The sequence below is a fragment of the Anser anser genome (assembly GCF_964211835.1).
Source record: "Anser anser genome assembly, chromosome: 4".
NCBI lineage: Eukaryota > Metazoa > Chordata > Aves > Anseriformes > Anatidae > Anser > Anser anser.
Window position 1 is genome coordinate 50,599,407 of NC_139724.1, and position 26,916 is coordinate 50,626,322.

General features: G+C 43.0%; 1 protein-coding gene across 4 annotated transcripts in view; it reads left to right on the forward strand.

Moving 5' to 3' along the window:
* Positions 1-4,031: 4,031 nt before the first annotated feature.
* The window catches only part of LNX1 (ligand of numb-protein X 1), a 149,956-nt gene continuing 127,071 nt past the window's right edge, over positions 4,032-26,916 (forward strand). For 3 of the 4 annotated variants that reach the window (XM_083835396.1, XM_083835395.1, XM_083835401.1), the window contains exon 1: positions 4,032-4,503. The gene's annotated coding sequence lies outside the window, so the exon portion shown is untranslated. Of the gene's footprint in view, positions 4,504-7,517; positions 7,555-26,916 lie in introns of all 4 variants that reach the window. The other variant, XM_083835398.1, reaches the window with a different exon arrangement.

The following is a 26,916-nucleotide window of genomic DNA, read 5'->3' on the forward strand; positions in this document are numbered from 1 at the left end:
TGGCTCTCCATGGGTGCCAGCTGGGTGCTGGGCTGCCTGCACAGTGCATGGGAAAGTTGGAATTTATATGGAGGGATTGACAGTGTTGAGTACCAAGAGATGCTGAGAAGAGGAAAAGGGTTTTAACTCTACTTCTGTGTGTTACCCTCGTCTTAAAATGAATTAATCCCAAACCATCCTTAGGAGTTAAACAACTGAAGATGCTTAAAGGCAGCCAGGACATAAAGTAATTTGAAAGTTGGACAGAAGAAGTACCAAGATTGTTTTTTTATTCAGGATCGGTGATGATGCTTAAATTTTTAATGATATAAAAAATGCTTCAATGTCTTTATCTTCTTTTAAAAGCAGTGGCAGGCTATCTTTGCATCTCCTGAGAACAATGACGTGCTCTTCAGTTTGTTGGTTACCAAGGGGATGCAAAAAAACACAATTAAGAACATTAAGAGTATTCAGCTTTGTTTCCTACAGAAACAAGGCAAAAGGATCAGTCTGCCAGATCCTGTCCCAGTAATTTTCAATCCACAGACCATTTCTTACCGTGTTAGCAGACAACATGTTTCAAAACTTGCTCCTGCATGTTCTGTGAAAACCTGGGAAATAGGTACAGAAAGGGGAAGCAGGACACAGATGTGGTTTCATCTAACCCACTGGTATAGCTCTGGTTGATTTGCAGTAGAGGTTACTTGAAGAGCTGTCTGTAGGGACCCTAATACTAGTAGCTGTTAAACAGTCCTGATGTCAGAACTCAAGAGCCAAGGCTTGCTTCAGGCAGATAGCTAACAGAGCGGGCTTTTGCAGTGCATTACCATCACATAACATTCTGATTACAAAGCACTGCTATAGCATATCTAGCTAGACGGTTAGCAAGTGACTTAAGAAATGGCCGGCTGACAGATCTCAAAATGTGGTCATTGAAAGGGAATTGTAACTAAATAGGCTGGGGATTGTTGTGTGGTACCGCAGAGACCAGTGTTAAATACACTGCTATCTAGTGAGGTCATTAACGGCCTTCAGGAAAAAATTAAATTTCTGCTGACAAAAGTTTTGCTAAGATTATCGTATTCAGTCTCACAACATGATCACAAGTGGAGAAGAATCACCCTCATTGGCAACTTTTTAAGAGCAGGTTAAACTAGGTCTGCTGGGGATGGTCAGGTAGTCCTTCTTCAGTGTACCATGCAGGGGGATAGACTAAATAATTTTTTGAGGTCCATGCAAGGGCTACGTGTCTGTTGGCTTGCAGGCCTGGACCATAAAGCAGCTATGTTAGACTTATGATCTATGACTCAGATTTTCTCAGAAAGTTCTGTCATTTTGATAGCTCAAGAAGTACAAACATCCAAAAGTAAAAAACCATCCATGAGTCTGATACAGGTAAAAGCCATCATTCATGCTTAGTTTTTGTAGCCATAAAAGAAAGATGTGAATTCTCCATAACCAGTGGGTATTTATTCTAAATGATGTTTTCCCTTAAGCTGTCAAATGGGAAATTATCCAAAGAACTAAAGAAAAATACAAATATTCTTTCATTTTGTATTTTTAAGCAACACCATTCAGTAAACTGTTACCAAGTCAGATCATCTTCTCACAGAGACAAAATGTATACAACCTAGTGAAAGCAATTCTGCCAAACCTGGCAATTTCTTAATGCACAAACCATCATTGATCAGTGTTTGGAGATTGGGTGGTCTTCCATAAGGCAAGAAATGAGCTCTGCATTCCTAGTCTGACTCCAAAGTGTTGTGTTTACCCTGCTGTTGTTTTGTAGTAGGGCAGCACTACTAAACAGCACAGTTTATAAATCCTTATGCACTGGTGTTTTTGGCTACAACTATTCAGAAAGGCATGGTCTGGGCATTTCCATTACTTGGATCACCATTGCCAGACTTGTATCTGATGGGATCTTGGCCCTAGTTACAGAGGGGTCCCTTTCTTGGCCACCCATATCTGGAAGAAGGCTTTTTGGCAATCACGGTATGTTTGCCCATCCAGCTCTACAGAGGAGTCAGAAAGCCTGTGAATTGCTCTCAAGGTCTAGATAGGGAGTCTTTTAGTTGGTGGTAGGGATTTAGGTTTTGCCTGCAGGCAAAAAGCTGTTCTCTTCTCTGAGCCAAGCAGTGGAAGGGAACGAGCCCCCAGAACAGAAGAAGACTTTCAGGTGGGTCTAGCCCTGGGGCTGGTCTCCTGGCTCAGGGCAGCACATGTGCAAAGGGAAAGTGGGCTCCCACTTTGGGGCCTGCATGGCTTGATGCAAAAGGAGCAACTGAGAATCAGCCTTTTCTCAGCAAATAATTTTACAGGAAAATCCAAGGTGGCCGTAGTCTGGCTCATCTAGGGGGGGGCATGTGGCTGAGAGTCTATGGCATATGTGGGAATCACTTTTCAATGACTGACTCATTGCTAACACCTTCTTGGAATAATCACACACTGCAGCATTGGGCTGCTCCCATAGTACAGGAGAAACGAAAGTGGCTCAGGAGTAAGTTGCGAGTGTGAGTGAGCTCAAGGTGTCGGAGGAAGGTGAGTCCCTGAACTAGGGCTCTAGAGAGAAATGAATGTCCATTCCCTCACCTCCAGAGCATCCCTTATGGTGTCTCGTAACTCTGTCCTATACAACAACCAGATGACACTGCTAGATAGAAATCACGAGTCATTGAACCCTAGTAAAATGCATATGTTGCACAGCTGTGCTCTGAGCCAGCCACTTTCTTATCAGGGCTGTATCAGATGCTCTGCAAGCATGAAGATGCAGCTGCTTGCTCTCCCTGCTCACATGGGTACATTTCCCACTCGGGGTACAGGGATTATGTGTCTCATCAGGTCCAGACAGGCTCAGTGGCCTGACAATTCAAGAAGGAATCTTGGACGAGCAAAAGCAATGTGTTACTTCAGTGTTAACACAGGAACATAGGAAAGTCATTGAACTCGTGCAGGGAATGGCTTCAACACTGCTGTTGTACTGCATGATATTTAAGGTCTGCTTTGAAGATAAAGCTTAGTTCTTTTTTTTTTTCTTTTTTTTTTTTTTTTCCCGGAACCAGATGTTCAGAGAGCAATGGGGTATTATCCCCTAACAGCAAAGAATTTTCTTGTTGGTTGTTTTTCTTTTCTTCTTCTTCTTCTTTTTTTTTTTTTCCTTTTTCTTTTTTCTTTTTTAAAGCCTGATATTTACATCAAAACTTAATCAGGAGAAATATTAGAAGAATGTCATTAAGTTTGTAAAATGAAACACTAAAGAAATACCAGGAGCCAAACTTCAGAGCACTCTTAATACATCTCCATTGAGAGTATGATGAAATGGTAGTGCTTAACCACATGAATGTAAAAACCTCTCTCCTCCTTGTTTGGAGTGAATGGTTCTTTCTCCAGTAATATTATAAGTTCTTCTTGTTCAGTACATATCCCTCTGTATTATGTATTGCATGGTGTGTAAGGACTGCTTTGAAGATAAAACTTATTTTTTCCCAGCTTATTCGGGCACTTGTCATAAGGGTCACTTGGTGTTTCAAGTATTACCAAAGTTATTATTGTGATGCTGTATTGAAATAAATGTTCTTTATGATGACCTCGTACAGAGGAAGTCAGCCAAAGGAAGGCAAATGTCAAAAAATTAGGGGAAGGTCTTCTGGCATCGGGGTCTTCTCCATGAATGCTCATGCAACGCGGCAAACAAGCAACTCAGTAGCCCAAAGAAACTCAGATCAGGTACTTCAAAGAGAAAGAATATGCAATAGTTGACCAATGAAGAGTTTAGTTCAGCTAATCTGGTATTATCCAGGAAGAAATGGATAGTAATGTTGGTTTGCTGGCCGATGTTCAAACAAACAAACAAATAAACAAAAGAAAAACAAACAAAAAACAAACAACTTTTTTCACCTGCAGTTGCCTGCCTCATCTTCTGAACTGAATGATTTTCTGCGGAACCTGGATTAACCAAACAGTTTAATTCTGTTTCTGCCTATTGTTTTTCTACAGCCATTCTTTTGTTTGCATTGAATATGGTGAGGGACTGTATGTTAAAAAAAAAAAAAAAAAAAGCTATATACTCATGTAATTGCAAGATGGTATCCTGACAAACAGGCACAAAGAGAATTGCTTTAGTCTTGTAGAGACAGCCTCAATTCACACCTTTGCTGACGTTGCCAGACTTAAAGAACTTAGCCTTACAAGTACTGCTCTTTAAATTTTGGTCTTTATTTGTTCCTGTGTATAACCCCCCCAGTGCGCTTTTAAGAGAATAGTCCTACCCCCGAAGGTTTTGTAACACAGCATCCTACCGGTGTTTATTTGGTACCTGCGCTGTGCCTGAGGCCTTAGAAATTATTACACAGCTCTCTGCCACTTTAAGTAATTTAGCTAGTGGCCACCAGTAATTGCTGCCATCCACAGGGACCTGAGCAAGGGTGGAGGGAGAGGCCATCCGTCACGGCTCCTTGCAGCAGAGGGATGGAGACGCACCGGTGAGCTGGGCTCTGCCCAGCCTCAGGACAGGGAGATGCTCAGGTAAGCAGTGCTGTTGTACCTGGGTGTTTCTCCTGTTGGTGCCTCTGTTATTTCTGTACTTTTGGCCCCGAAAAAGGTCTGTGGAGCACATTTCATGTGTGTGCTCCTGGGAGTTGCTTGGTTTCCACACAAGTGATGTGCCCAAGGCAAAGCTTGCCCGATGCACACAGTATTTCTGGGGGCTTGGGAGAATCCTGCTCTGAAACACAGCTGACATGCTGGGCATGTCCCAAATGCAATTTCTCTGAGAGTCTTAAATCAGCCAAATCACGACACCAAAAAGCTGATATAAAAACTACTTCCCTACACCCAAATCCAAGCCCCTCCTTCAAAGCAAGAGGCTTGAGTGTTTTTCCATGAAAATCTTGCTAGTGCATGGTATTTCTTTTAATGTGGGTGAAAAAATGCTTTTCTCTCCCTCAGGCTTTGTTCTCAGAATTGGCTGAAATATTTGGGCCCAAACTTTTCAAAACTGCGTTTGAAGCAGATTTTGGGCTTGGTTTCCCTCAGCCCCACTGCTGGTGTTTGTTGTTACTGTCTTAAAGGTGAAAACGGGCAACTGCAATAGGATTGGGAAAGGATTGGGAAAAGTTAAAGACAGGTCAGGCTAATCGTGCAGTCTGTCCTCTATATACACAAAGAACTTAAGGTGTTTATATTTCCCAAAACAGTGCTTGACAGCATAAAGCATTTTCATGCAATCCTGTATCTGTGAAATCTACCATAAGTGCTTTTATAGAATGATTTAATGTCAATAACAGTTCCATTTAGTGGCAAAAATATTTATATGTTGCGATTGTAACAAGCTTTGGGGATAGCTGAGAAAGGGCAGTGGGCAGGAGAGGCGAGATCAGATTTTGCCCTGCAAGCACAGCAGGGGAAATGGGCTGCCATTAGGCCCCCGAATTTCGGGAAGGAAGGACCTTTTTTCCAGCCCAGTGTGGCAGTTTGTAGAAAAGAGTCTGACAGAGTAGCCCAGGAGAGGTGGAAAGCCCCAGCTCTATGAAGGTGTGCTCATAGCTTTACCCCAGGAAGCGGTGATGGCACTGCAATCCCTTCAGCAAAGGCACGGCGAGCAAGGCTCAAATCAGCCGAGCTGTGCAGCAGCTCCACTGACTCACGGCTCAGGACCTAAAAGGCTGGAGGCTTGGACTGGGAACACCACCTTAATTTGAAAGGAAGATGCCTTCTAATTTGAAGTGATGGCGAGCATCATAATTTTTCAAGGAAGATGTAATGAAGTAGCTAACGCTGCACTGCAGCATACCTAGTCTGCGCCTTCTCTCCAATGCTTTTTTTTCATCATTCTGTCAACAGGATGCATTTTGTGGCTGCTTTTCATTTACACATACAAAAGGGCAGTTTATACTCTCTGCATAGGACTGTCCCAACTCAATAGTGTCAGTTGCATGCAAAAAGATTTGGATAGTAAATAACTGAATATGTTCATACTAGGTAGCAAAAAAAAAAAAAAAAAAAAAAGAAAAAAAAAGAAACATATTGTTTTCCCTGCTGGATTTCATTTAGCTGGTCACAGTGTCACAGGGGACTAATTCTGCCATTTTCTGGAGGCCCAGTTGCATTATTGTTGTGTGTGTCAGTCTGGTCTTATCGGTTGAATATGGCATCCTGTCACATAACATGAAATGATGTGACTAGTAAGGTCTGACTGGGTGCTCTGGGAACCCTGAGCTGAGATGTCAGCTTTAATGCACCTACAAGGAGCTTTGGAGTGTATTTTGTTCATCCTCACCACTCCCTGTGTTTAGTATGCTAGGAAGATCCTGCTCTTGCTGCGATTGTTCTGGAAAATGGTTCATTTATTCACTGCCCATAACGTGGGCCACATCTCCTGAATTGTTATGTTCAGAGGGAAAAAAAACCTTCTGAAGATATCAGCATCTTCTTTAAGTAGGCAAAGAGATATCCTGAATCTTTTTCTTTAGAGTGTCTTTTGCATTTGCCTTTCATGCAAGTTTTCAACTGTTTAAGTCCTGACTTTGCTGGCCCTGATTCATGGCCAGGGTCGACCCAAGTTTCTTCCTGGAGGCCTTGGCTTCCCCAAGACCAAAGGTTGGGAGACCTCTGCCTCCATGCCAGATAGCACATCTCCCCCAGTGCTAATGGGGAAGGTTAATATTAACCAGGAATGTACAAGCAGCTCCCGTGTGAGCCATGGCTAGAGGCCCATGATAAAAGACATAACAGGCTGCAGGTCAGCTGAAGCTGCCAACAAACTTCCTGAGCAGGAAGAAAACACTTAGAGCTGTCAAAGCACTTAAAGGTGTGATCCCGCTCTGGGGGCTGGGATCCTTTTCTTTTTCACTTTTTATTTCATCTAGTTTCAGGGAGTTCAAGCTGCCAACTGTAGGTTCCTCTTGTGCTTCTAATCTGAGCAGAGACTAGAATTTTTGAGGGTGGAGGCTGCAGTGTGACCGAGAAGCGATGGCAGCAGGATGGGCTGTGCTGGTCTCAGCCCCAGGGCCAACTCTCTCTTGCTCCCAAGTTGGGCCAAGTCTCCTGAACCCTGTTCAGCCTCACTGCTGCAGGACTGAAAACTTGGTTTTCAGATTGAGAGCCTGCTCAACTAAGACTGAAATTTATAAAAATCAGGAATTATACTATATTATCTTATAGTCCCCATCCCTGGAGGTATTTAAGAGATATGCGGACTTGGCACTAAATGACATGGTTTAGTGGTAAGACTGAGTAGGTCAGGTTGATGGTTGGACTTGATGATCTTGGAGGTCTTTTCCAACCTAGATGATTCTATGATTCTTTCTTTCCTTGTTATATTTGATTTACTTCCCGTGTTTGAATTGCTGTAAGGGATATCTTGGCTCCACTGATTTTTGAGTACTGTCCACTGCAGTAATACCAAGATATTGCCATTTGGGTGTAGGTATTCTAAAGTTTTGTTCAGACAGGCATTGTGTTCATAAGTTTTCCTATTTCTACATGTCTTAAAACAGGAAGAAAGGAAACATTTACACTTTTTTTTTTTTTTTTAATAGGAAAAAGTGATGGCAAAACCAAATCTTGGCAGGAGAGGTAAGGATAGGTGTGTGAGCTAAAATTTCTTTTAGCTCTCTTTATATTGGCTGCTTGTCAAGCTGACTTGTTTCCATTTACAGTTGAGTCTGGTGCTGGAAATTTATATGTATATATATGTTTATATATGTAGGTACACAGACACATACGTATTTTTTCACAAACATTATGCTCTCACTGTGAAGATATCCTCAGTAGAAAACAAAAATACAGCTGCAGCAGACTCTAGTAGATAGTGTAGTGGAGGATGGTTGTTTTGTTTTTGTCACACACAACGTTGGATTGTGCCTCTGAGTGCTGAACAGACTTGTTGGGTCCATTTGTATTTAATCTTCTTTGTATTTGCTGTATTTGTTATATACCAAGGAAACTGTAAAAGCACATTAAGATAAGCATTCAGTACACGAGGAAAAACAGCAGCTAAAACAGTTCTTCCTGAAATCGTCCAGGTCTGTCTCTGGAGATATTTCACTCTGAGCCGTATGTCTAAGACTCGTTGCCTCCTGAGGAAGGAGGTCCTGGGGTGAGCTGGGCCCATCTGGTGCCCTCCTGCTGCTCACACCAGCTCTGGGCACCAGAGCCCTGCTGTCCCAGGCACTTGGGGAAACAAAGGAGGTGTTGATTGTCCTTCAGAGCATTTTTTTTGATGGGAGCTCAGCCATATCAAACTGTTGTGTGGGTACTTTCACTGACTCTTCCAGGTAAAGTTCCTCACTAAGCCCTTCCTTGCCTGAGGGGGCAATTAAATGAGTTTGGAAGTTAGGTGAAAACTGGAATATTGCAATGAAAAGCAGAACAATTACATTGATTTTGTACTTTCTGTTCTAGCAGCATTTTGCTGTACCAGGCTGAAAGTCAGTCTCTTTTTCGGTCTCAGTTCCCCTGCACAGTAGAAACAGCACCTGTAACCCTTATGGTACACTGAGGTCTTTGGACCAAAAGTCCTCAATCAATGAAAGAGTTCATGCAAATATAGCTCTCCTGCCTGCGTGGGACGTAACTGCTGGTAACTACTCACATTTCCAATACTTTGCATGCATAGTTATGGATCCTCGTACTTTGCCAAGCCTCCTAAAATGAGGAATTTGACGTTTAGAAGCTTTAAATGTTTCCTGAAAGGGAAGTCTGAACTGTGTGGACTGCAATATTTGAAATTCAAATTCAGCTCTTGTTCTGTCCAAGAAAATCTTCCAGCCAAAGCACTGCTGCGGTATCATTGGACAGATCAGCAAATAAACAACACCATGGAAGCCTCTGATGATAAAAGGCGCAGAAGATCAGCATTTCTGAATGGTCCAGAAACTGTTCAGAAATTAATTTTGTTGGGAGAAAAGTTTTTTTTTTTCTTCTTTCCTTTTTTTTCCTAATAAGCCATAAACAGTAAAATAAGAGCCAAAATTTGTTATTTATATAACAACAATTTATATATTTATTTCACCATCTATTTCAAAGACCTGAACTGCTTGTGATGGAGTGTGTGAGGCAGGTCTGTGCTAGGAGACAAGTCATCACAGCTCTGTGCCACTGGTGAGTGACAGAGGTGGCTCTGGTCCCACTCAGCTGTTGCAGCCTGCCTGGGACCTCAGGTGTTCTCCATGGTTCAACAACAAAATGTCCTGTGTGCTGGTGAGGACAAAAAGCCACCATCTGGAGAGTTAATGAACTGGAGAGGGAAGGAACAACACTGTACATAGAGACAGCATTTGTTAGCGCAGTGCAAGGACTGGTGTTTATAACACACATGATAGATATGAAGCATCTTTTGTGCCTGTTCCTATACTGTAAATGACTGCCCACTTAGCCTCGGCCTATTAGTCTAACAAGGATACTTTAAGGACTTTTTCAGCTCTGTTTCTTTTGTGATGATGTTGGCAAGACACCCCAGGATGTGTGCCTGGCCCCTCCAGACTCCTTGCTGCTGCTCCCCAGGGCACCTCCTTTTGCCAGCAGCTAGCTACAAGGTCATGTTCCCTGCTGTCAGATGCTGGATTGGCCATTTTGATCCACATCTGCAGTTTCTGGGCTGGACAACAGACACTTGGGACAACGAAGAATTCTTCTTCTAGACCTAAAATAGGTTGTGTCACTGGCCCAGATGTGGAGTTTGAGTTGCAGAGGGAAGATCACCCCATCGAGCACCCCACCTCCCTGCTCATTGCAGTGGCCTCTGCAAAGCCGTGGGTCAGGTTGGTGTTTGGTTTGACACCTTGTGGTAGGACAGTCTGGCTTAGAAGCCACAGGTCTTAGTGACCATCCCCAGCAGGAGGGGTCCTTCAGCATCCTGCCCTGGGGTCTGGAAGGTGAGAGAGAAGTACAAGGTGCTCCTGAGAGCCCAGACGGTGCAAGCCCAAGCTATTGATGCTTGCTGTATCTCTGAAGCTGGCTGGAGAGATAGGACATTAAAACTACAAAGGGTCCTTTCTTATCTGCAGAATAATTTGCAAAGGCACACCAACATGTAAGCTCAATCTGCATGCAGAAGTTTTCAGTAATTAGCCTTGAAAGCTTTATGATTGCTTGGCTTGATTTTCAGCCTTTCATCTATCTACATGGAAACAACAGCCTAATCTGTGTCCTCTGTTTTCCTTTTGCTAATAGGAAGAAGCCAAAGAGCATACCTATCAAAAATATGAGCAAAAAGAGGGAGGGCAGAGGAGAGAAAAGATTTATTTTAAGTGCTGTTGTTTATTTCTGTCCCCACAGAGGTGCGTGGGACTCCCAAGATTAACTGTGATCCATCACGGTAGCTCAGCGACTTTTGGGTTCTGCCAGTCTCTGAATTCAGAGGGGACCCAGGGTGCTGGGGTTGCTGAAATCAAGGGTTGCATCCCTCTGTGTATGTGGCATCACACTATCTCTGGGGCTCTTGTGTTAAATTACGTCAGTGCAGCCAACAATAAAGTCCCTTAAGGTCCCTTAATATGTCTGCATATTAACTGTCATTAGCCTGTGAAGGGAATGGAAAAGAGGGACGGAAGGAGCTAATCTCATCTCATCTCTACAGCGTATGAACAAAATCTTCATGCTGTTGGCTGTGCCTTTGAGTGTCTGCCTTGCCAAAGTCTATTGCCAGCTCAGCTGTAGCATACAATCTGCCAGAGGGCAACAGCTATTCAGGTATCTCCGAGTTTGGGAATAATTGCTGTTCCCACTCATCCAATAGCTTGCCCTGTTATCTACAGCATATGGTATGGCACCACAATAGGATGCTTAATTCAGCTTTAATGCGACTTCAGTGGAAGGTCATGGATCTATTTTTGAACATCCTGCTAAGTCACACTACACTGAAAATTGGACTGTGTGTGGAGGCACAGACACATATAATCACAGCAAGGCTCTCAGTGTTCCTCTGGTGTTCCTTAGACCGGGTTACATTGAATTTGGCTTGGCTAGTTGGAAAATTTTCAGCATTCATTTAAGTTAAGTTTCCTGTAACTTCTCTTAAACTTGTTGCAGTCTCAAAATCCTTGTTCTAGAACTGTCCACCCCCAGTATGATTTTTTTCCTCTTATGGTACAGTATTACTGTACTGTGTAGAGCAACAAGCTAAAAAAAAAATAATAAAAATAATAAAGTTACCAGAATATAAAACTAGATTTCAAGAGACTTTATTATTCTATCTAATGCTTAATATTTGTGAGCTATATCTAAAAGCGCAGAATGCTGCAAATGTTTTATTCTAAATATTTACTAATTACATAAAATGAATTCTACTAACTACAGATAAATACACAATATATCTCACCTATATAAGCAGTGGTACAAAAAATGATGCTAAACTGGAAAGAAATACACTTGGACTAGAAAAATAACACACATCTAGATGTGTTGGTCATCCAGAAAGCATCCTCTCCTTCCTGTTTTGAAGATAGTTTCATACTTCCTGTGAGTAGTTGAGTTATTATTTTTAGTTAGGACAGAAAATTGGTTTCCCTCAACGCTCTGAAAGTTAAACATCTGCCTCAGTAAGTTAGAACAGGTGATAATGTGTTTTCTAGGCTCGTACTAATCCACTGATATTAAGTGGAAGTATATGATGTATCTACAGCAAGTCTGACACCTCTGCTTTGGCCAGCATAAGGACAGAGTCAGGTTTTCAGCCTCTTCAAAAAAAAAAAAAATAAATAAAATACTGTGTCTTAAGTTAATTATTCAAAAATGCAGGAGCCTTTCCTGGGTGCAAGAATGTGAAACCCGTCGTGAGTCAGACCTGATCTTGTATGGTTCAGTTTGTGAGAGCAATTAGATGACACAAGCTGAACTGCCATTCCATTAAGTCCTGGAAGAAGGGGAGGAGATATTATCATCCAAGACCAGGACCTGGCTTTTGCTCTGGAAACGTTCCCAAAATGCTAACCTAACTTCTGGAGAAATGTAGCTGGAAGAGTAGATGTGAATATAAGCCTCTGAAAGACGTTGTGGCATGAGCTCTGGGGCTGTGACTGCCAGCAGTTGTCATCCTCTGAGAAAGCAATCCCCTCACTTGCAAAGCGACCTTGGTGGAAGGATTGCTTGCTGAGACTTCCAAAGCTATGTCAAAACACCATTTCCATTTCCCGGTCTTCTAGAATGGATTCTAATGAGCTCCTGCTCTCCCTCAATAATTTTTCTTTGGCAAGCACTTTTCCAGGAATCATGTCTATCTGCTTGGAGTACCACCTCTGTACTTGAATAAGAAAACTGGAACCCAGCACTCAAGCCTCTGAAGGTGGACTATTTCCCCCAAACCCATTTATGCCTCAGATCTGAATCAAGGATTTACGTCCCCAGTCTGCAATCACGCAAAACTTCATTTTTTAACCCCAGGCTCTGCACTACTCACAGAGGCTTGGACGGGAGGACTTTGTGCAGGCTGGGACAGAGGCTTTCAGAACATTGTATGCATAAAAATTGTGGTCTTTTTGGGGCAGTAGTGATCAGCCCCGTCCCACTGCTGAGAAGAAATGGATTGCCACGGTTTGTTCCAGTCTGTTTTGTGTTTTCTATTTAACTCGCTGCCTCTCTGAGGCCAGGACAGGACAGTCTGTGTCCGTGCCAGGCACCGTGGCTCCTGCCCCCAGCCCCGGGGATGCAGGAAGGCCAGCGGGATCACAGACGGCGCAGATGGCCGGGCTCCAAGGTGCGCATTTCCTGCGAGAACGCTCAGCTGGGAGTGCTGAAAACCAGCTGGAAAACCAGGTTAGTGTTTGGATTACGCAGTGGAGTCCGGCATGAGGCTTCTTCACTGGGGCCTGGGCTGCAAAGAGGAGTCAGGAGGAGTTCAGCAGCATGAGCGGCTGATCCCTCCGCCCTGACAAACTGCTGCTCCTTCGCAGGAGGTTTTTTGATTTATTTATTTATTTAGAGCATGTGTATGTAGATTTCTCTTCCTCCTGTCCCTCTTATTAGTAGATCTGTGCTGGCACTTTCTGGAGCCCCACGTCAACATGGAGACCAGCTCAGGCAACACGTAGCAGCTGGAGAGGTGTCAGCCTGCTATAGCGGCACTCCAAAAACATCACCTCCTGCAGAACATAGACAGTACAAGCTCCCTGCATGGTGCCAAGCAGGAAAACCGCCTTCCTGCCACAATGAGGGAATGGGCAACTCCTGGAGGCAGAGGATTTGCTAGGCCTGAAACATCCCCAGAGCCCAAGGGGCCTGGTGTTTAGAAACACGGCTTTAGGGCCGTTTTAACTTCGGTTGACTGTTCCCATCAGTGTTTCTGAGGAAAATACATTTTGTGATGCAGATCAATCACAGAATCACAGCATGGCTGATTGGAAGGGGCCTCTGGAGGTCCCCTGGTCCTACCCCTGGTTGCTCAAGCAGGACCACCTAAAGCAGGCCTCCCAGCTAAGTGAGAGACTGAAGGGGGTAAGTGGTCGCCACTGCTGTTCGGCTGCCAGGGCCGGAGAAGGCAAACGCCTGGTTTAACAAAATGCTCATCACTGTGTGAGAGAGGCCTCCTTGCTCTGCTTCCTCTCAGAGAAGGCTTTCTGTCCAGCTGTTGAGGCAGTACAGCTGTGCCACCTACATATCTTGGCTGCTCCTCTCTGGTGCCTGTTCTGCAAGACATTTACTTCTGCCTTGCACAAAACAAAAGTCTGCAGATGTTGAAAACACTCTGTTGAAATATGACCTGTCAGGTTTAAGCTATAAAATATCTCAGCCTCGGTGACATGCTGCTCTAATTCCATAGCTGTTTATTGCTTAAAACGAATTCTTACTTGAATTAAAAAATTCAAAAAATTAGGACAGAATGGATAAGAGATGTTGATTTATACTCAAGGGGCTGTCTAAGGTTTTCTTAAAATCCACTCATTTTGGGTGTGAGAAAGAGACAAACACTATCTCAGCTTTTTCAGTCTTCTCAAATTCGACCATCAACATTGCCAAAGCCAGAACACCACCATAAAATTTGGGTTTCTCTAATAGATTTTTTTAACTTGAAGGGCTATTTTGTATCATCTTCTGTTACATGCTCACAGAAGGCCGAGGTGTTCGTTGTGCAAATAGCAATGACTTTCCTAGGGAGCAGCTCGTGTCTGAGCAGGCTGCCCCAAAGGTTGCAGCTCAGGCTGGCCCAGGTGGCTCTGCCACGCTGCGACGTGATGCAGCAGAGGGCTGCCCACCTCTTTCCTTCTGCTTTCCTTCCCTCCTGGGTGTGGATGAGGAAACTTCAGCATTAGTTATTCATTCAGGATTATGGAATAAAAATACATTAAAAAAAAAAAAAGGGGAGAGAGAGAGAGAATCTGTGGCCCCTTTCCAGCACAGTGCATGGCAATTGAGCCTACTCTGGTTTTGCAGGCTTTTATACTGGTACCTCTCTGCTGTGGTGGCTAGCATGAGTATAAGTATCTCTGACAGCTCTGAGGGAGAGAGAACATCTTTCTTAGGTAACCGGAAATAATGGATTAAGTTGTGAAGCCTTTTCATTTTAAACAACATCATTCGGTCAAGGTGGGATGTTTGCTTGCAGGCAGGATACTTCAGTACCTTTTGTAATTTGTGGTTAAAATATTCTCCTTAGACTACCTTTTCCACTCATCTAGCTTACATAAATATTTGACTTGAACAGATACCACTATTAATCTGTTTAGAATGTTGCTATACTGTTTACACAGAGAGGAAAGCTGTAAGCCTGCTTGTCCAAATAGTTTTAAGCAAGGGCAATGCTGCTTTTTAGCACCTGGCATAAATATTTGGAAAAATATATAAATCCCAGATAACCTTGTCTCTCTCTTAGATATATTTACTGCTTCCTAAAACCTTTTCCCAAAAGGTCTTCTTATTTTTTGGTGTTCTTTTGGAAAGAGCTTGATTTTTCTCTGTGAATTGTATTTGTACATCATGCGTGTTCCTAACCAATGTTGTGATTTTATGAATTAAAATGTTTGTCTACCCAGATTTGTACAGACAACATGATCTAGTAAAATACAGGCTTGAAAGTGTCTACTATGTGAGTTATAACATGCATATTTGAACAGATCATTTCAGAATAACACAATAAGCTCTCTGATGTTCTTTATGTCCCAGCTTTCCTCTTATATCCATTTGAATTACCTTATTCCTTTGAAGGTTTGCTATAAGAGAGATTGCATTTAAATAATAAAGAAACTTAGCACTACTGCAGTATGCTGGAGATTTACTTTGAATCTGTTATGTATTTAGCTGAGGTATGTCTAAACCATTTTTTTTTCTTAAGATTTTTTCCATTATCAATGATTTTTATTTGTAATATCTCCTAGATGAAATATAAGTGATTGCACATAGAAAGAAAACAAAAACAAAACCAAACAAAACAAAACAAAACTTGCTGTGTTCTTTAAACAGTTAATGCTCATTTTTTCCAGCCACAAGAAAAAAAAAAAAAAAAAAAGATAATCTAGAATATTTCATTAAAAATAATAAAAATAAAAAAATAAATAGGGGACATAAACCACTGGCTCCCCTGGAACCAGTGCCAGAGCTCTTCCTAGCAATGGTAGCAGAGTGAGGACTTCCCTCCTGGTTCTGCAGAGCATCAGCAGCAGCTTCATAGCTGAAGTTAGTTAAGTTTGCACTCAGTTTAAAGCAATGTTTAGGTATTTTCTGTTAGACATCTAAATGACCTTCCTCAGCACGTCAGTAATGCTGATAAATTTCAGTTCAGGGGCTGAAGGCCAGATTCTGTGATGAAGTAACTGCCTCTGGAGGAGAAAACTTTTTTGTTGGCTACACTCTTCAAGTGAAGGACAGGTACATTGCACTTGGTAGGACGCCTCCTTCTTCCAGATGATCTGGTTTCAAGAGTCAGGTCTTAAGCAGTGGGGTTTTAGCCCAAATACAACATTTAAAAGTCCATTGATCTTTTGTTTCAAAGATATTAATTCTATCCTTAAAGTTTTACCTCTTAGACATGGTGGTGGAGAAAAGAAATAGGCAAATTAGTCAGTATTTCATTGAAAATACAGTAGGAGGACTTGGCATGCAGATGATTATGTATGCCTCTTGACGGGACAGTGGCAAGCAGAGTTTTCTAGGAGATGGCATGTGCCATGCAAACCTCCAGTTTTATAGAAGCCAGAGGTGAAACTGTGGCCCCATTGGGTTTGCCTCTCTTTCTTTTGATGGGGATTGCTTTAGAGGCTAGCATTTTAAAGAGCCCTTTGCCTGCGGTAGGCTCTAGGTGATGCACACAGAGCAAGGGGGAGCTGAGTGCCTTAGGGACACGAGCATGCTTCATGCAGGGAGACTTCTATACAAACTACTAACAACAGATATGAGACAAATTATATTGATGAAATGTTTTCCCAGCTTCAATTAAAGTTTCAGTGATCTGCTCTTTTTCCATATATTTTTTTTTAAAAGAACGCATTGCCTTTACACAATCTTTCTTTGCGTTTTAGAGATCAGTTGAAGTGAGCATGACCTTTTGTACTAGTTGTTCAGCCTTTCAGAAAACATTAGCTGCCTGGTTTTAAAAATGTGGGACTGTTGTATCACAGTAATAAATCTGCAAATCGATGAAGACTGTAGCCAATCACTGGAGGCAATGTGTATTACAAATGATGTTACTAACAAGGGCAAACTCATCTTATAAGCAAAGACCTAAATATTGAATTGAAAACTGTAGTTAAAAAAATAGGAATATGGAATTTCTTAGCAAAATTTCCACCTCCCTGTGTCTCACTTGTCTTCAGGACAGAAACACGGGGGAATAGGAGGACTTGACCCAGAGGAGGTCTGGGGAAGATGGGATCTGCCTTTCGGGGGCTTCATGGGCACTGAAGGGGAAAGGAAAGCAGTTCAGTGAGGGAGGAGAAGGGAGGTCAGGATGAGCAGTGGGTGGGGGAACTAGGGATGTTTGAAGACAGAAGCTTTAGGGAGGCCTGAAGGCAAGTTAGGAACCAAAGACTGCAATAATGGAAGAAAGCTTCAAATATATTTAGACGGCTGCTACTACAACTGCACATACAAACCAGATATATCAAGTTAGATCAGACCTACTCATAGCGATGTGCACAAATATTACCCAGAAATTCCAGTCCCTTACCTTCAGAATCCATGGACCTGAGGAAATTTGGGGAATTGTCCCAAATACCATACATGCAGGAAATGAATCTTCGTACACAAGCAAAAATGATGAAGGGGCACACCTTTCCTAAAGAAGTCAGAGGAGGAAGAGGTAACAAAATTTGAGAGGTACTTCAATACAGTGAAAGCAGTAAGTGTGCTCATATTTACATGCTATGCTCATAGTGTCGTGTTATAATTTCTTAGTTCACAGAAATAGATTTCTCTCCAGTCAGCTTTCTTATATGCAGAAACACCACTAAGTTGTGTTTAATTACAGCACAAAGATTAAAAAATGATTTGTTCTTCTTGAACTGGTGCTCTGTAAAGTGTTCAAAGTGCCTGTAACCCCTACTGTATATCACAGAGCAAAGAAATTGCATCCCATCCCCAGGAAGCTTGCCAGAACCCTCTTTTCTGCATTGTCTCTGAGTCAGGAAATCTAAACATGTATTCTAGTTTGTCAAACTTCCCAAAGTGCTGCTATGTATTTTGGGGCATGGTGAGACTCTGTTTATACCTCCATCAGCCGTGAGCGTGAGAGCACTGTAAGAAGAAAGGAAAAATAATAATGGGAAAGAAGATCAGAAGTAAGATGTTTCCCATTGGAAACTGCAAGTTTTAGTGCACAGGCTGTCTGATTTCAAAGCTGGGAGCCCATCCTCAGCTATTACTTGTAGCCAGATGCCTATAAAAGCTGACAGTGAATGAGATGGGTGCAATGGTGTGGTCAAAAATTTTTGGAGAGAGTGAGAGGCAAGGAAGTTAGGGATAGAAAAAGAAGGTGTGGCGGATGCAAACAAGGAATCTGTATGTGGTGGCATGGAGAAATAATATGAATTTGTTTAGGTGTTAACAAAGAGTGCTTAGAGAAAGGAAGTGTAAGGACAGACGTCCAGGAGTTAATGCATTTCACTTGACTTTAAAATGGTTATAGATTTTCCTTCCCATAAGTCCTCTAATTCTGCCGAAATAAAATGCACTTTCGATGGGTAGTTTTTGAGTTGAACAAAGAAGGATGAACAACATAAAGCTTTGAGTGTTTACTTGATTCTCTACTTGTCAGGAGCCATTGGGCTACGATCTTCTTTGACACTATTACAGACTGTCACCCACAGAATCACACAGGAGGGCTGAGGTTGGCAGGGACCTCTGGAGCCCACCTAGTCCAACGCCTGCTCAAGCAGGGTCACTCAGCAGGTTGCCCAAGACCGTTTACTGGTGGCTTTTGAAGACCTCCAAGGGGAAGACTACAACCTCTCTGCACCTTAGCAGCAGGGTAGTCACCATCTGACTTGCTTTTTACTATCCTCCAGAGAGTTTCCCCTGTGTTTTCTGTTGGTCTTCCCATTCATTGCAGCACACTTTGCTTTTGTCCCTGTTGGGCTGAGGATTGTCTGCTGTGGCCTGTCTGCAAGGAGAGGACTTGGGAAATGGTGGCCAGCAGAAGCTCTTCAGGGAAATGTAGACCAGGATGTGCATAGCACAGTCCTCTCTTGGCATAGTCTTTGTCATCAGCAGTGTGTTGATGTTGACTTACGGTAGGAGTTGTGATTCAGGGTTCATGATTCAGGGTTCACTGTTCTGCAGAGAAGTGCATGCATCACAGAGAGAGGGGCTGGGACTTTGACTCTGCTTCAGCTCCTTTCCTCCAACAGAGCCCTGCAAGGAGGAGGCAGAAAGAAATTTGTGTTTGAAACAGATGAGTCCAAGCTGCAGTGTCATAGCAGGAGAGGTTTTGTAAAATGCACAGCCTAAGCCCTACGTGCTGCAGAATAATCCAGGCTCTGCTGCTATTGCTGAAGGAGTTTCCTTCCTGACCTAAAATGCCTGTGCTTCCAGGACAGGCTCTGACTTTTACGGCCTCAGACGGAACAAAAAATGGTTGTTTTTGGATTCAACTCATCAAAACCACAGACAGAAACACTGTGCTATGCGGCAGTCAACTCTTTCCATGAACAGGCGAGGGAATGCACTGGATTAGATGCTTTGTGGTTATGTTACTTAGATATGCTGTCCTGAACTTGTGTATGTAAGAAAAGTCATGGTAGAGACTATGAGACAAAACTTAATACAGCCTCTACAATATGACCCTCCTACTGGAATTCTGGAAATAATGAAAGAAGAAAGAATGACTTGTTTCTTACTGACTATTAACACATCCATTTCTGGACAGATTTTCATTCTTGCATTAACATAAAACTTAACAATCTCCCCAAAGCAGGGAGGATGACAGGAAGACTAAACGACTAGGGACTGGGGGAATGGCTGAATGCTGTGGAACTGGAGTTTCTCCAGGTCTCTTGAGCTGTTTCTGGTTTTGCAACACTGGTTAGTTTGCAAAGCATTTTTCTGTAATTTAAACCTATGTGTTTTCACGGATGACTCATTTTAGGAAATAGTGTTCTGGCTAAAGGCAAATCTGTGCTATGTGCTTAAGAGTCCTTCTCATCAGAAAAAGTTGTGGGATTTTCAGAAAAAAAGTTAGGGTCTATATTTCTGTGCTGTCTTGTCAAATATTATGCCTGATAAAGATATGTGTTTCTATTAAAATTTAAGCTTCAAACACGGTTAGTTTGAACAGACTTTTGTTGGGCAATTAAGGTAAGAGTACGAGAGCCCTCACCAAGAGCAAGAACACGCCATCTCTGTGGGGGTTAGTGAAACTTCACAAAATGAAAACAGGTAACAGATTAGGAGGTAAACAACACCAAAAACACTAAAAGAAAGTTTTGAAACAAAATGTGTATTCAGAAAGCATTTTTCTTGGAACAGGCTTCTTGTACTAAACGTACAGTCTGCAGCCTGGATCCAAACAGAGAAGAAAGAGTGCATTCCAGCCTTGCTGTGAGTGTTGGTGTAAGAATCAGCTGGATAACCTCTCAGCATTGCAAACAGCTGATTAACAGTCAGAAAAACTGATATTTTATCAAGCTGTTATTGCGACAGAGTAAAGAGATAAGTTTATGGTCTCTCCTTCTTGGTTCACACATAACAGTTAATATTGATAGTTTTACAAAATGACCACTCTCTGTGAAGACCTTAGAAATACTATATTACATGGAAATTTTCATAGATCTGTAAATTTACAGTGTCTCTATATTGACAAAACTACTCTAATGCTGCTGACATTCCTGCTTTCTGATGGAATGGGATTTTTCTTTCCACAGAAACAAGGCAATTGTCTGGATGATAAAACAATTTCAAAAGTCCAGTGTCATTGGCACAAAAAAAACAAAAACAAAAACAAAAACAAAAACAAAAACAAAAAACAGCCATCTGCAACTGATCAGAAATCAGCCTGTAAGGAAATTGGCCCAAAATGGCTGGTCAACATCTTTGCAGGCTGTATTATGCATCATAGTGGAAGTAGGAGAAGTGGTGAGAATGCTAAAGAGGAAGCAAAAATAAGAGCAACATAGCTAATGAGATGCTGTGGCGTGAATCCACTGAGCCCCTGCTTGCCAGGACAGCAAGAGCTTCTAACTTGTTTTCAGTGCTATAAATTTGTTGCGTTTTCATTTCTCAGTGATTCTTTTCCTTTTTTTTCCTTTTTTTTTGTTTCTTTTCTGTTTCATTCTCACCTTAATAGCAGGATTGCTTGCTAACCCCTTGTTGGCTCCCTTCATATTTTCCTTTCCTGTTTAAGATCTCCTCTTCCTTTATTTTCTCGAGCACTTTCAAATATTTACCACTAGGTGCAGAACCAGATGTGCAGCACCTGTACTCTTCCACTAAACACAGATTTCCAAGAAATTTGCTCTTTTGGTGCCCTAATCCATCAGGGCCAGAGTATGCTTATCTTTTTAGGTAATTGTAGTGACATAAAAACTGACTTAGGATGTCTTTACCATTTGCTGGGGCCTGCAAAATGGCTTGATTAAGCTATTACTGTTGTGAAAAATAAATTATTGATCACTCATATTTCAGATATGGAATTGGAAGGCAACCTTTATCTTTAGAGGACCTACATATTTTTCCATGTGAAAACTTAATAGATGTCCCTTTGTTTAGTAACTAAAACTGCAGTAAGGGTAAATGAAAAATACCATTTCGTGTTATGGCAAAATTCACATAAGATATGAGTATATGAGAGTTACCATTTGTATAAGGATGTGGACCATAGTAAATATTGATTTTTTTTTTTTTAATAATTTTAAATGTTCTAAATTTGTAGGAATTTGATGTAGAAATTTTGTGGTTTTAAATGAGCGCTTTCTTTCTGGTTGGATGTGACGAAGTACGGGTTGCCATGTATAGTTTTTGTACACCCAGAGATTGCCATTCTGCGTAACAGCCCCACCATGGCCAAAGGGAAAAAAACGTTTCCCCCACCCCAGGAACACAGTGTGCTGCTTTTCTCACCACAGCTTTTTTAGGTGGCAGGTAGCCAGCTTTGGGCCGGCTGTTTCCAGATAGGAACCCGACAATGTCTTGAATGTTGCTGCCAGTTAGATATCCCCACAGTCCATCACTGGGACATGATATGGGTGATATCACAGTGAGTGTAACACTACTGGCTGGAGGAAATACTGACCCTGTGATGTGACACTATTCAGCTTTGAAACCCTGATCCAGATGCTGTGCTTGTGCCAGTAAAAAAATAATAAAAAAAAAAGCTTCCATTTTCCTGCCAGCATTCCTGGCTGTCAGATACTTCAGACGGCAGGAGTCTGGAGTCCCATTTTGTGTGTGCTTTATAGCTCCTCCAGGGTTTGAGGTGTTCTGAAGTGCTTTTTACTTCACACCTCAGCTTTCTATCACTGTGTTTGCTTCCCCGTGTGCAGATGTGTATTCCCTCCTTCAGAGTAATACTGCTTTCAGTTCCCTCAGTTCTTCAAATTTGTGGTTCAAGCATTTCTTTATCAAGCAAGAGGCCACCTCTGGTCCAGGTTCCTGAAGCAGAGGTGATGGGGAGAAGACATCAGGAAAGCATCTCCCTGCAGGTGTTATGTTCTTGTGCTGCTGCCTGCTCACCTCCTGAGGGGCAGAAGCAGGGTGCTGAGCAGGATGCTCAGTCTGACCCCATTTGGCTGCCTCTGTATGTGACTTGGGGGTTAGTCATTTTGTTTCCAGTCAGAGCTCATGTAAGAGCCAGCTTGCTCCTTGCAGATGTGTCATTTCGCCACACTGAAACACAACCACCAGCACTGCTGTGTCTCCACAGGACCTCCAGAAAAAGGTGAGGGACATCCAGCTTGCGAAGGGCATCGAGTTTCCCTGCCAAGCACAGCGAGGATACAGTTTGGTTAGGCATTCGAGCCTCCATTTTTGGTTTCACTTTTTTTCAGCAGGAACATTATTTTTGCTGATAACCTCTCATCTGGGCAGAAATCTCGGCGTGACTCTCCCCAGGCTGATTGATGACTTCCTGAGGCTGGTGTTGCAAGGCAGGCTGCTGAATGCTGCTTCCTCCAGGGGCTCAGCCAAAGCCGTTTGGGGCTGCAAATGGATTGCATACGCAGGCAGCTCAGGAGCTGCAGTATGCTAACATTTTATGGCTGTTTTTTTCCTTCTCATTATGCCTAATAGTAGTCATCCAGGTGCTGTGGGCTTTCCCTCCCCGGTCATATTGGTGGCATGAACTTGCTAAGAACCATCTATCTGACAACCATATTACAAGGATAAAAAGTTGCTACTTCGGTATTTTTTATATTTCAACGTGGTTGCACCCCTCCAGAAGCATTAGCGAGCGTACTGCCACAAAACTATTTGTTTCCATCTTTAATTTGGCTGATTTCCAAGCTGCATCTGCTCCGTGCTTTTAGAGCGATGGCAAAGCTGGAAGTTCACGTGTGTGATAAGGATCTGTATGCGCAGACCTAATCAAGATTTCTTCTAGAACAAACTGTGGATGGAGATCATGCTGACCTCTCCAACCAGTCATCCAAAAAGCATGTCCATGAATTCAAGTCATTTATTAGTCTTGGCTTTTATTTTATTGTTTTTTGTGTTGCTCACCATGAAATTTTCTCTTGCTACACATGAGATCCTGCCGGGGCTTTTGGTAGCTCTGCTCCCCTTCTGTTCCCGACTGACTCAAATATGCTGTTTGTTTTGTTCCACAAATGTGAATCCCTTTTTGTTGACAGAGGTTTTTGTAGTATACAGATTCCTATATTCACCGTCTTGATCTGGATTCTGTGCTCTTACTCATCCCTGCCTGTTAGTGTTATCTCCTGCTCTTTAGAAAAACAATTTTAGCTTTTATTTCCTGTCAGATCAACTTCCAGCCCAATTTACTGCCTCTGTCAAAAGTCTCCGAGACGCTACTGTCTAAGTGTCTTGAGCTATAGTATAAATAGATCTTGCAATTTGTTTATAAGCGCTCATTTTTGCATAGATCATAGGAAAAAAAAAAAAAGCAAAAACACAAAAACACACCCCCACACAAAAAAACAGAACTATAAGGGCACTTTGAAAAAGCAGCCTCATTTAGGCCACCACGTGTTTATTCAATAGCTTAGGCTGCTTCTGGAGTGTATGATAAATAAATATGCGATTGAATCAGATTTACTGCTTCTCCCATGAGCTGATAAAGGATGTAGCGAGGCAGAGCAGCAAGTCCTGTGCAGCCCTTGTTTGAGCAGCCCTGCTCACAGAAAGGATGCTTATTCCTTCCCAGAGGCAGGGCAGGGCTGATCCCTGCACCCTGGGCCGGCGGGGAGCGTGACCCCAGGTGCCAACTCCCACGGATGGCGTGCGTGCGTGTGCATGCGTGTGCATGCGTGTGTGTGTGTATGCAGCAACCCCCCCCCGGCCAAATTCCCACCTCCCCGCACACAGGGCATGCATTTCATCACGGGCGCAGATTGCTTCCAGATGAGCGGAGGCCATCGGGGAGGAGCGCCTGCTTGCAGAGGTGCCGCTGTTAGGAAAGGGCTCGCTGCTCGTGCAGCCTTGCCGCGGGCCTGCTGAGTCCAGTCGGGGTGCAGGAACAAAAGGGGGGGCGAGAGGCAGAGAGCTCCCCTCTCCCAGGGTTGTCCCTTCGCAGTAGCCCACAGCCTGCACGATGCAAAGGTGGCCACAGAGGTGTCCACCTTCCTTGCCTGCTTTGCGGGGATGGAGGAGAGTGGATCCAGGGATGGTTTTCTGGGTGGGCCTGTGTTTTTATTACCACCAGGGGGCTGCCATCTGCTGGCAATTATGCCTGTTTTTTTTTTCAGATTTATTTACTGAAATGCACTTCAACAGCCTTCCAGGGGTACCCCGAGAGGAAAAAGCTGCCCGTCGCAGCAGCGGGTGGAGGCAGGGCTCCTTGACCAAGACGTGGGGCAAGGGGCAGCCGTGGCGGTGGCGTGTCCACGGAGCGGGCTCCGGGGGTTGCGGGGTGTCACCAGTCAGTGAGTCAGCGGAGTCGCGTTGCTGCAAAAAAAGCAAACATCCCACTGCCTTGTGTAAACAGGCGCAGAGCCTGCGAGAGATGTGAAGTAATCCTTCCGTCCTTGCGATAATGCCTGGGCTGGAGTACGGCGGAAGACATGCTTCGAGAGGGTCTGCAGGAACTGGAGCGAGCCCAGAGGGCAGCGGCAGGACAGGTCGTGTTCCCCACAGCCTGTGGTCCGTGAAGGGAGGCTGGATGAATTGAGCTTAGTGTTGTCTGAGAAGGGCGATGGTATGGGACCAGGCTGAAGCTTTAAGGGATGCATAAATACTGCTGGGGCCAGGCTGTCCTCCTCGGCATCGGTAGAGAGGATACAGACTAATGGATTTTAATTTCAGCCAAGAAAATGCAGGTTAAACACTGGGAAGAGCTTCCTCTCCAGAGAGGGGGAAATGGCTGTCCAGAATGAACTCTCGGATAAGGCTGAGAAGTCACCAGTTGAGTGCCATCACGGGTCAGGAGCAGCATGGGGTTGTCTGCTCCTGCTTTTGAGCAAGGGGGGAACTGGAGACCTCTTGGGATGCTTCCAGCTGTGTAAGCCACATCTCCATGCAGGGTTTCCATGCATGGCAGGACCTGGTCCAAACACATACCACTGCTCCCCATGCTTGAAGGGTGCTGTCAGGGACTTGAACCAATACATGATCTGTTCTCCTCTGTTCCCACTCCTGCCTTTCCTGCCCTTCCCCAGGGAATGGGATGCTGCCACAGCATCCATCGCCCACCCTGCTCGCCTAAGACACCCTCATCCTCTGCATTGACCACCTGGCAGGAAAGCAGCAGCCTGACATGGAGATTTCTTGGAGAATCCTGGAGATTTCTTCATGTCCATTCAGCTTCTAGCTGTACCGAGTTCAACTTTTCAACATAGATTTTGCTCTTTTTAAGGGAGCTGATGTATTACATTAGATCTAAAAGTGAAACTGTGCTGCTTATAGTTTTATTACAGATTTATTGTTGGGCAACGCTAGACATTACAAAAGGTTCAAAACAAATGAGGTGAGGTCAGTGTTGAGATTCCAATTTTTTTCTTTTTCCCCTTTGAGACGTACTATGCATGGCATTTTAATGACTCCAGTTAATAATCCCATTTTTGGTCTGTGTTTTGTTTTCATTCAGAAACACAAAAATGTTAAAATGTGTCATTTAAAGCAGTTTTGTAGAAGTATAAACCATGTCCATCTACTTTAGGGCTTGGGAAGTTAAGAACTTCCATATGTCATGCTGCGATCCTGAGTTAGTAGTACAATATATGTGTTCTCAGCATGGAGAAACAGTGAGGCATTAGAGTTAATGTCTGTGAGAATACAGCATGTGATTCAGGTGGACTGCTCAGTCAAAACCTAAAAGTATTCTTGGCAAGGCTCTAATAAGCATGGAGGTTTCAGGTTAGAGCTGCTGCAAGCGTCAGAAGACAACAAATTCCATTCATTTGTCTTGAAGGTCCCAGAAGGAGCATTGGCACAAAACTTTATCCTTTTGGGTTTTGTTTTTATTTTTTCAATTGCATTTGATAATTAGTTTCCATTTAGGCTGTCTATGGCACTGAATAACCTGTGGTGGTAATTCCATAGGGTTTGGAAAAAAAGTTTTACATGGAAGTTTTAAATGCCCCTCTAAAGTGGATAGTTGAAGGGCAGCTGCAATAGTTCTTGGTATCTAAATTAATGGATTTGTATTAAATGCAAACACAATCCATAAGAGTTAAATGTTGGAAAATATAGCCCTAATATGTTTTTCAGAAAAGAAGCACGTGCTGCTAACGGCACCTCCCAGCAAACTGGGGATTTGCAGAAATGTTGCATCAGTTTGCTGAGGCCCTCTCTGAGGAAGTTTCCCTCAGCAAGAGTAGAAGTGAATTTATTTTATGATGTCCAGAAATAATGTTCAGAATCAGAGCAGCACTTCTGAGCATAAGTTCATGGACTTTGAAAGAAACAGATCTGCTGCTTGGATGTGTGCTTTCCTATAAAAAGTATTTTCACACAAACAATTCTTTGATAAATATACTGTCAAGGCTGTTGATTTAAGTGTTTCTTTATTTTAAAAAGTATGTCATTTGTGTGGAAGTTTTTTCTTTCAGAAAAAAAAAAAAAAGAAAAAAAAGAAAAAAAAATTAATCTTATATCCAGAATCCCTATTTATTTATTCATTTGGCAAATGGTTAAAGCATTGGACTCAGGCATAAACTTTTAGGCTACAAAGATGCCACAAATGCTTACTGGAATTTTTGTTGTGTTTCCCTGGAAAAGATGGTCTTCAGCAGATCTTTGCTTTGTGTGGTGCCTCATGGGACTACCATGAGGAGCTGTCTTCCTTCACAAAGAGAAGAAAATGTACTGTAGCATGAGGATTCTGGCTTTTCTCCAAATCCTAACCAATATGCAAGGATGACAGCACTACTATCCTTGTGCAATTCACATTCAAAATATTTTTAA